The sequence below is a fragment of the Mastomys coucha genome, unplaced genomic scaffold (assembly GCF_008632895.1).
Source record: "Mastomys coucha isolate ucsf_1 unplaced genomic scaffold, UCSF_Mcou_1 pScaffold12, whole genome shotgun sequence".
In the NCBI taxonomy this organism is placed as follows: domain Eukaryota; kingdom Metazoa; phylum Chordata; class Mammalia; order Rodentia; family Muridae; genus Mastomys; species Mastomys coucha.
The window spans coordinates 8611315-8622701 of record NW_022196894.1 but is presented as its reverse complement, the minus strand read 5'-3'; the positions used below and the strand labels follow the sequence as shown (position 1 = coordinate 8622701).

General features: G+C 42.8%; 1 protein-coding gene and 1 non-coding gene across 3 annotated transcripts in view; both read right to left on the bottom strand.

Annotated features, from left to right (window-relative positions):
- Shisa9 (shisa family member 9) overlaps window positions 1–11387 on the bottom strand; it is a 300205-nt gene that overhangs the window by 268524 nt on the left and 20294 nt on the right. The window lies entirely within an intron of this gene.
- Window positions 7183–7289, bottom strand: LOC116086779. The gene has a single exon (XR_004117120.1). It is a non-coding gene; the product is annotated as a U6 spliceosomal RNA (small nuclear RNA).

Genomic DNA, 11387 nt, shown 5'->3' with positions numbered 1-11387 from the left:
GTGTACACAGACATTTTTTTAAATGTTCCACCTGCGGTCTATGGCTGATACTTACTCTGTTCTCAGTTTTGAACAATGTTTCTTCACATGTATTGATAGAACCTTTGCCCTCCCTCAGCACACTTCAGCCCTACAGGTCTCCTTTAGTTTCACAAGCACGTGAAGCGTGCTCATGCCTTAGGGGCCTCTGACTAGATTATGTCTCCACCCTCACATGGCTCCCAGTTCTCCCACTCTCCCGACTCTTTCCCTCCCCACTGCTTCCTCCCCCTTTGCTGCTCCTCACCACCTCACCTCAGTTATTTCCCCCGTACTTATCTTAAGAAGCATTTCTTATTTATTTTTATCTATGACCTATTTGGACAGTTTTTCTCCCTTGCTGAAATAAAAGTTCTAGAGATCAAAAACAGTTTTGTTTTTCATTTTGCTTTTTTGTTTGTTTTTTTTTTTATTCATTAGCACAGTGCCTTTTAGATAACATGATAAAAAGATCTGAATAAATATGGAGTCCAGGAGTTATTCACTATATAAAGAAGACTGAGGCAAGACAGCTCAATGGGTAAAGGCATTTGCCGCACAAGCCTAATGACCTGTGTTCAATTTCCAGAGCCATGTGTCCTTGTTAGCTTTGTCCTCTTGACTCAGTCTAGAGTCATCTGTGAGAAAAGCCTCAAGTAAAATTGCTTAAGTCAGCCTGGCCTCTGAGCATGTCTGTAGTACAGTCTTGCTTACTAACTACTGAAGGAGGGCCCAGCCCACTGTGGGCGGCACCATTGCCTAGGTAGGAGGTCCTTGACTGTATAAGACGTTAGCTAAACACGATCCTGTGAGTAAGCTAGCAAGCAACATTCTTCTGTGGTTTCTGCCTCAGTTCCTGCTTAAATTTCTTCCCTGATTTCCCTCTAATGGACTATGGCCTTGAAGTGTAAACGGAATCAGTCCTTTCCTATCCTAAATCGCACTGGCCAGGGCATTTGTCACAGTGACAAAGTCAATCTAGAACATCCCATGAAGAGTGGACAGAGAGAACTGACTCCACAAAGCCATCTATACCTGCCACATACGTGTGACATGTGGCATACAGCCCACAAACACAGCAATAATCTTACAGTAGGAACACTAAACAATATCATCTCCCATTTTCTATAGAAGCTTTGCAAAAATACAAATAGATCACATTTTCCTTAGTTGCACTCACTATGATTTGAAAATAATTCAGAAATAAGCTGTTAAAATGCAGTTCTGGATTAGCATTCCAACAGGAAACTAAAAGAACTTTAGTTGATGTTGGTGTTGGTGGATGAATGGTTTAAGGCACTCAGACTTGAAGAAAGTGCAGAGCTCTGTGGATCTCAAAGAATCAGAAGTTGTCACATTTTTTCAACTAGTCCATTGGATGTTCACTCATTCATTAAGCAAAGATATGTTGATTGCCTATGTACGCAAATAACATGCTATACACTCTGCACTTGAGGTCTTCTCCATCTATCAACTTGGTTTATATTCCCCTGTGCTATATCACATGTATCTCACTTGGTTTACAAAATTACTTGTCCTTTGAGGGTCTTTTTATCATATTCACAGCAGAGATAAGAGTACAGATATATGGTTTATAAGTACTAATCTATCTTGCTCTTGCTGCAGGCATGACTAAGCAATCACAGCACTCCCACCCTCTCAGCTTCACTGCAGGCATGACTAAGCAATCACAGCACTGCCACCCTCTCAGTTCTCCATGCAGGCATGACTAAGCAATCACAGCACTCCCACTCTCTCAGTTTTAATACATTCTTGAAACTCATTTTCAGTATTTCACTGCAGACAGCTGTGACCAGTTATCAGTGACAGCACTCATAATGGAATTCCATTTTACTTAGGATGTAAAAAATATTCCAGACCAAAGCATATCTGAATCCTGCCCTCTCTGGGTATAAAATATAGAGCCTATGCCTGCTTATATATAAAACACAGAGATCCTTGAGACATTGTCTCTAGAATATGGATAAACCCACCTATTTTGTGGTGTTGAAGAGAATAAAGGAACACATTGAAATGCCTGGTGTACCGTGGCTATTTAATATGCATTATCAACATTGGTCACTTTCTATATCAGTACATTTTATATCAGGGCTCACATGCAGCTGCTGCTTGATAAAATGAGCTGCTGCAGCAGGACACACAGAGGTCAAAGGTCAAAACCCAAGGACAGCCCCTATTTGAGGGAGAGATGTTTTCTTCAGTAGTGTAGACACTGGAGAGTTGCCCAAGTTCCTGTAAACAACCTCTCACCTACACTCTTATAAGTGTCCCTGATTAAGCTAATAAGTTTGCCAAAAACAAAAAACAAAAACCCAAACAAACAAACAAAACCATGAAAATTAAAGGACACTAGTGGGGAGAGACGGAGGGGCCAGCAGGAATGTGAGAAGGAAGAGGGTAAGGGGTGATTATATGTGATCACAGTAGGATGGAAATGCATGAAAATGCCATCACAGGACAAGTACATACACTAGGTCTATGTCAATTTAAACTCTCCCTCTATCTACAGCAGTAGTTCTCAACATGTGGGCCATGACCCTTTAGGGATCACATGTCAGCTACCCTGCATATCAATATTTACATTACAACTTATAACAGTAGCAAAATTACAGTTACAGAGTAACAACAAAAATAACTTTGTGATTGGGGGTCAGCACAACAGGAGGAACTGTGTTAAAGTGTCACAGCATGAAGAAGATTGAGAAGCACTGATCCTCAGCAATGCAGGCTCTGTTCTAAGGACTCCATTTTAAGCACTGCTAAGCCTGGGCAATGACCAAGTAAGGGCTTCAGACTTCACCTGTGTTTCTGCTTCTGCCATGGGCTTTTTATTTCCTTCATAGCTACATCTTCATCCTCTGAGGTTTAAGGTTTCTTTAAACTATAGTCTTTTTTTTTTTTTTGAAACACCATTTCTCTATGTAACCCTTTGTAGTGGTTTAAATATTCTCAGTCCATGGGAAGTGGCACTATTAGAAGATGTGGCCTTGTTGGAGCAGGTGTGGCCTTGTTGGAGGAAGTGAGTCACTGTGGGGGCAGGCTTTGTGGTCCTATCCTCAAGCTCCACCCAGTGTGGAAGAGACAGCCTCTTCCTGGCTGCTGGCTGAAGGCAATCTCTTCCTGGCTGCCTTGGGTTAAAGATGTAGAACTCTAGGCTCCTACAGCACTAAGTCTGCCTGCATGCTGCCATGCTTCCCACCATGATGGTAATGGACTAAACCTCTGAAACTGTAAGCCAGCTGCAATTGAAACGTTTCCTTTTATAAGAGTTGCCTTGATTGTGGTGTCTCAGCAACAGAAACCTTAGGTCTAAGACATCCTGGCTGTCCTGGAGCTCTCTCTGTAGACCAGGCTGGCCTCAAACTCAAGAGATCCACCTGCCCCTGCCTCCCAAGGGCTGGGATTAAAGGCATGTGCTGCCACACCTGGCAAACTATAATAAAAAGTGTGAGGCAACATGGCTGTGGCATCTGGTCTCTTTGGTAACATACAAATCACTATCGTGAGACTAGGTAGGAAATGACTAAGGTTACTTTGCATCTACAGAGCTAAGGGTTTTACTATTCATATCAACACAATGTAGTCATTTCATGAATATTAAACACACCCAGTCCCCTCTTTAGTTTGCTCTGACACTAATAGGATCGAGGGCTGGCATGGCTAGAACACCATGAGGTAGGGAAGCTGGAGTAAATGAAATTGAGGGAAATACTATTGGAAAAATCAGTTGTGATTGAATCAGTAGATTGAACTTGGGAACGCTATCTTTGAGTGACATGTCCTAATTTCCAGCAATGTCAGAATAGAGTCTCATGAGCTGTTCAAGGTACTCAACAACTTTTCTTGGCACATGACTTAATGTTTGCTAAACTGAGATACAATACTAAGATTTAACCTGCAAGAAGTCAAACTGCAGTAGAGTTACAAAGAAAACCAGTACAAATGGTGTACTTGATAAAAATGTGCCTATTATTATATCTGATAATGTTTATTCACCCAACATTTTTTTACAAAGCGCCTACTATGCACCAGGTACTGAGGATAGAGTAGAGAATGAGTTAGACAAAGCACCCTGGTGTATGACATCTTGGTAGGAAAAACAGAAAAGGAACAGGAAAGAGAGATGCGTTTCCGAGCTGGCATGAGTTGTGACAGGGTACATGGTGACAGGGTACATGGTGACAGGGTACACGAGGGTCCCCAGAGCAGTCTCTGCTTGGCATCTCTCACAGAGGCTTTGTACACAGCAGGCACTTTAAGGGACAGCAGGTTTTTGTTACCTTTCTTGTTGATGTGACAATGCACTTGGCTGGAAGCAACTTAAGGAGAAATGTTTAGGTTGGAAGGTTTGAAGGCTGCGGTCTGTCGCGAAGGGGAAACCAGAGCCCCAGGCAGCACCGTGGGGTGGCGGTGCTCAGTTGACCCTCATCCTGATAGAAAACAAAGGATGGGACAGACAGAAAGTAGAGATGCACCTAAAATCTTGATGCTCACCTCCTTTAACTAGGCTGCCCCTCTGAAAGGTTTCACAGCCTTCCAAAAGGCTGCCACCAGGGAACTGCCAAGCCAACATATATCTGTGATGCTTCCTTGAACCATAAACACTCAAAGCTTGTTTAAAAAAAAAAAAAAAGCAGTATTGGTTGACCTGACAAATTTTATGGCCATATAACTTTGAGAAGATTCATACATTTTCCTATACCTTGATTAATAAGTGTGTATAAGTATGTATTTATTAAATATATCCAGATAAATAGACAGACAGACAAGCAGATAATATGCAGGAACACAATGGTAATTTCTATATACCTAGCCCCAAGTCATAATAGCCAGAATCATTTGATGAGCAAATAGGCAAATTGCAAACCTACATTCTTATTTTCAATTAATTAAAGGAGATATATGGATAGATGATAGACAGAAATGACAGAGAAAGGGGAAAGATGGTAAATCTTGGAAAGATAAGTTTTTCATTATGCTCTAATTTCATTTAGTTTAGGTTTTGGGGCCTGTTTTGCTTCCTTTTTGTTTGATGGGGGTGGTAGGTGTTGAGATGAAGTCTTGTTTTATAGCCCAGGCTGGCATTGAGCCTATAATCCTCTTCAGTGTTAGGACTGAAGGCACATGCCACCAAGCCCAGCTTAGGCTTGGCTTTTGTTGTGAGAGCTAGCTAGCTCTTACCTAAATGTTTGATATTTCAATGCCTGTGATAAAGATAACATTTAGTAATTGCTTCTTAATTTCCTTTAATGGAAAAATTGTAAGCCTAGCACATTGCATGGACCCTGGATCTCCTCCTCTGTAAATCCCCTGGCCCCTCTGAAGTCAGAAACACAGCAAAGACAAGATAATGCTAAATAAACTTAGCCCCAGCTCCAAAATTCCCCATGGTAGATTTTTCTGGCTGGTTGACTTGAATTGGGTACAGATCAGAAGTTTAGCACTGTGGGCAGATCTGAGGCTGGGCTGGGTGGGTCTCTGCAGGTCCACAGAGCTGGATTTAAGTGTATAAAATCCAGGCACTGACATCAGCAGTTGCAATGTAAGCTCGACTCCAGGCTGAATACCTGAATTAATGACTTCGAATCTCCATTTAATGAAATATTCAGATTGTGATTACACTCAGTTTCATTAACTGTAATTCTCAGGCTAATGTAATGAGATTTTCTTTCAACTTGTAATTAACTTTATTGAGAATGCTTACTGGGATTTTTTAAGGCAGGTTTCCTCAAACCTTACTGTAAAATATTTTATTGTATGTATCATGATATTAAGTATATTACTTATTTTTGTTGGTTGTTAATTTCCAAAGAAGTAAAAGATCTGTACTAATCTCTTCTAGGGGAGACAGTGGGGTTGCTGAGTGAGGGAAGCCCTCTAACCAGGAAATAATCTTGGTAGCTGATTCTGAAATCGAGGCTTCCTCTGTCAGACTTAGCATTCTTATTATTTTTCTACCAAAACCATTATGATCCTAACCAAACAAAAGCTCCTTTCTTTATGTAATTTGCAATACAAAAATAAAAACTCTTCAGATCTACAAAAGCAGATCTGTGGCTCAAAGTCCTCCCTTCAATCAAAGCGAACGGTGTGCAGCTTCTCCCTCCCATTTTCTTGGAAAGTCACTGGGGAGTAGGCTTCTAGAACAAATATTATCAGTTCCTTAAGAAAAGGTGTCCTTGCTCACCTCTAGCTCCATGTTCTGGGGAGACCTCCTGTTCATTTGCAGGGCACTCACCCTGGCCCCCACCATCACTTTCCTCATCACCTGCTCCTCACTGCACTTTAAGAGTCAAGAGGATACACCCTGGAAAGGCTCCACCCATACATCTTCCATTGATGCCTGGAGGGGAGTTTTTAAATGCCAGCTGAAAGTTGATTCAAAAGAAATATTAATTACAGGCAAGTAAACAGCTGTCAGAAATGGCTGGTACTCTAAAGCAAGATTGGTGACTTTATTTAAGTGGGTTTATGTTCAAATATGAGGCTCATCTAATGCTGCAATTCTTAAAATCAATCAATAAGGTAAAAAAAAAAAAAAAAGAAAGAAAAGAAACATAACCCTGATATACTATGCAGCAAGGACTCCTGGGGAAAGCATAAGAAAGGGTGTGGCCAGAGTGTAAGATCTGCAACTCAGTATACAAGTTTAGTGGACAGAGCCCAAGCTCCTTGCCTGATGTCTTTGTGGCCGAGAGCAGGTCACTCCAAGCCTCTGAGCCAGTTTCTTCATTGATTCATCATTGCTGCAAACATTTTCATTATTTCATGTTGCTGTTGGAGGGAGGTAAAATGAACACACATTGCAGGTGATGCACAAATGGATCTGTTTCACTTGTGACTCCTTCTAGCCCATCAAACGCATAGCAAGTGTATCCCTCCTGCATCCAAACATGAAGACAGAAATACTCTCCTGAAGGAATCACATCCCTGGAGTGCAAGGAGCATGACTTGGCATCTTTGAAACTCAACCACACACAGTGTTGAGCCTTTGGTTTTGTTACAGATAGGCCTACAGGCAGTTGGAAAAACAGCACAAGGCTGATTAGACAGTGTATGTGGCCACATGAAAAGAAAGTTTTAGAAAGAACTTACAGAAAGTGATATTTTTTTTTCTTTTTAGGGCTCAGTCTTTTTTTTTTTTTAAATATGGAACGCTTCACGAATTTGCGTGTCATCCTTGCGCAGGGGCCATGCTAATCTTCTCTGTATCGTTCCAATTTTAGTATATGTGCTGCCGAAGCGAGCACTAGGGCTCAGTCTTAATGTTACTATTGCTGTGATGAAACATGAAGACCAAAGCAACTCGGGGAGGAAAGGGTTTGTTCAACTTCTGCTTCCACATCACCATTCATCACCAAAGGAAGTCAGGGCAGGAACTCAAGCAGGGCAGAAACCTGGAGGCAGGAGCTGACACAGAGGCTATGGAGGGGTGCTGCTTGCTGACCTGCTCCACATGGCTTACTCGGCCTGATTTCTTATAGAACTTATGACCACCAGCTCAGGGATGGCACCACCCACAATGGGCCGGTCCTTCCCCCATCAATTACTAATTTAAAAATGATCAACAGGCTAGCCCACAGCCTGATCTTATGAAGGCATTTTTTTTTCAGTTGAGGCTCCCCCCTTTGATGACGCTAGCATATCAAGCTGACACTAAACTAGTCAATACAGGCCCTGTTGCTTTGTTGACAGCATATGCAATGTAATGCTCCCCCCATTTCACACACACACACACACACACACACACACACACACACACACACACACACAGAGAGAGAGAGAGAGAGAGAGAGAGAGAGAGAGAGAATGAAAACATTGAGAACAGCTGCATGTCCAGTGAATGCATCTCTGTCCACACTGTTGCTCTCTAGTGAACAGACGAATGTATCACTCACAGTCACTCATCCCACAAGCAACAGTACCAACAAGCCATGTTTCTATAACGTGGCCATGCATGGTCCTACATTCCGTATATGTGTTCATTTAATATACTCCTTTTGTAGTGTAGAAAAGAGGCTCAGAGAATTCTATTAACCTTTCTAAGCTTGCACAGCTCCTAAGTGATGGAACAAAGTCCAGATCCCAGCTTTCCACCTCTAGAGTCCAGACCCCCACCAGCTCCCTACACTCCCTCACACTCACACATCTAGACATGTTTGATAAGAAATCTTCCTGTGTCTGAGACTCAAGCTCAAGCCACTTGGAATCACTACAGGCCACTGCACTAAGCCTCTGAGTGTTTTTACTAATCCATCACAGATCCCTTCCATTAGCCATTTAATACTAAATGATGCCCAAAGGCCACTAGAGTTGGATGGAACAAGCACTGTGCCTTTCCATGACAGAGGAGACTTTTAGATTTCAGGAACAAGTTGTGACACATGACACCATAAGAGTTAAACCCTTACCTGAGGTGGAATGAGCCAAGCTCCATCAGAGCTGGCTATCTATGAATCCTCCTTACCATCCATCCCATTGGGGTGGTTATTGATTGTGCTAGATACCCGTTCATGTACTCGCCCAGTAAGTATCTATGAACATAGTACACTGTCTAAGCATTAGAGATACAGGGACAAACTGAACAAGAGCATCCCTGCTCACCCTCTTACCTCCCATGCTCTCATACCTAACCATCGCTTACAGAATCTGCCCCACCACAATACTTAAAAGGACCCAAGAATAGCATCTACCTTGCCCAACTGATTGATCTAGAATCAGACAGATGGTTCGGAGGAAAGTCAGAAACCAGAGACCAACATTTATGCATATGGTCCCACCTCCCCCCTAACCCCCATCAATAATGAGATTTTACCTATCAGCCTATCATTTCCCTGAGCTGGTGCTACTCTCGTTGAGTTATCACACTGTCCCCCTTAGCCTCATGTTTGAACATTCTATTTGGGAAGGTTGTGGAACTTTAGGAAGTAGGGCCTAGTTGGAGGAAGGCTATGAAGGCTACAGCTGCCCGTTTCCTGCCTCACTCTCTGCTGCCAGGTGTATGATGTGAACACCCTCGTGGCTGTGTGCTCCTGCACACAGTCATAAACTGAGCCATTCCACATGCTTTTCCTACAGCAATGGACTGAAAATCTCTGAAGCCATGAGGAAATTTTGTTCTTTTCCCTAAAGTCACTTCTGTTGGGTATGTTGATCACATGAATGCAGAAGTCACTAGTGCAACCCCACTCCTGACATGAATCTCATGAGGAGTCAGTCCTCAGCATGTGCATACTGCACCTGACTTACAGAGTGTGGCCTCCCCAGCTGTGAGTACTGGGTCCTCTGCTTATTCACTATGATGCCACAGACACTCACCATTTACCAGATGCTTCACCATTAACTCCTAATTTATACACTTCCAAATGCACACAAACATAGTGGGAAATGGATAAACTCCATGCACCTGGCCTCCCAGACACACTGCCTCTCAGTGTTTTTTCAATTTGGTTTCGTCTCCCACAACTTTCCATTTTTCTAGCATATTTTAAGGCAAATCTTGTCAGGCAAGATGTTAGATGAATTCCTTAACTTCCATCCATCTCAGGTTTTCTAAGCCATAAACTGAGAACAATGCCCACCTATAGGCCTCTTCCTTCACTGGACAGACATTCATGGAGTTGATGCCTTGAGCAAACTCAGTTCCCAGTGTCAGGGAGAGAGCTGTGACCACACACAGGACTTTCCCCCATAACTTCGTGTTTTTGTGCTTTGCTGGAAGACGGGTGGATAAAACAATACAATTTTAGACAGAACAATGTGGTATAAAGAAAATCCCGGTGACATGGGAGCAGCTAGTGATTTGAGGCCAGAGACTAGCAAAGAGGTCTGGCTAAGGACACAGTTAAAATCAGGTGTGCCAAGGGAGAAACCCTGGGAACAATGTGCTCAGTACAGAGCACGGCAGGGGCAAGGAGCCAGAGGCAGAAATGGACTTGACTACCTAAGGGCTGAGTACTGAGTACTGAGCTACCATGTTCAGAGCACTTAATGCAGTACCTGGGACCCAGAAAATGCTCAATAAATGTCAGGGCTCTAAAGGAGGCCTCACTACAAGATGCCAAAGTGGATGTATAGCTTAAAAGAGCTCTTTTCTGTGGCACCAAAGGGGCTTTCGGTTCCTTTAGCACATCCTTCAAAATGCCCATTCCCAGAGGGACACCCACATGTTCTGCAAACACCTGCAACACAAGAGAGATCAAATAGTGTTAATCATAGCCTACAGGGCCTCACTGGCTCAGTCTCACTGGGACTCGGTCGTGCAGACCAATGATGCTATGGAGTTCTCAAGCTTGGGATCCTACTGACTTACCCTCCAGCTCTCAGATCCTGAAAAAAGAACACCCAGATGTGTCTCAAAATGAAAGATAAAAGGATCTAAGGATGTCTTTCCATGGTAGAGTGTGAGCTTACCATGCATGAGGACATGGGTTCAACCCCCAGCTCTAGGGGAAAATCTCAGTTCTACTAATCCATAATTATGCAAATGTTGCATCATTAAAGTTTTAAGGCCAAGTTTTCTTGTCCTATCAATGACAAAAAACATAGTTTTTGAGAGGACTCAGTGTGTTTGGGGATTTACACTGCAATCTGTCTAAGTCCCTCATAACATTACACTGTGCTACATACACTTTACTCTTAAACGCTGCTATCTATATTGATTTTATTGCTTGTTCTGGCTAGGAAATCCCTCTGCTACATACATATAACAAAGTATCTGAGAACATCTATGCCAAATTTTCCAAAAGTCAAGGTAGGACAACCCATCCCAACCTTAATGAATACAGACAAGTGACTGGGCCTGAACACGAGCTGCACTGAGGTCTGTGTCTGCTTCTTAGTTTATCAGACACATGTTTAGAGATCGATTTGGGAGCAGGCTTGATGGGGCTGAAGCACAGGCACCTTCTCTTTGTTATATAGTCCATGTCTTAAAATATTAAGTCAATATTTATCCTTAGTGTTGTGAAATCTCACTTGCTTCAATTATGATGTTAACAATAATAATAACAAGTAGTCGTAATATATTTGTACTACTAGTAGTAATAGGGCTGGGAAGATGACCCAGTAGGTGAAGTGCTCTCTGCACAGGCACAGATGTTCAATTCAGATTGCCAGCACACCTGTAAAACTTGGGCATGTTAGCATTGTAACACCAGAGCTGGTGGGTAGAAAGAGGAGCATCACTGGCCAACCAACCTAGCCACAATGGAAAGGGCCAGGCTCAATAAGAGACTGTTTCAAAAAATGAGAAAGAGGGTTCCTTCCAGTCTCTCTGGGCTGGGGTCCAGAGCAGACCTTGGGTGCCAGCTCTGCAGCCAGTCCCACAACACACAGAGAAAGCCCCA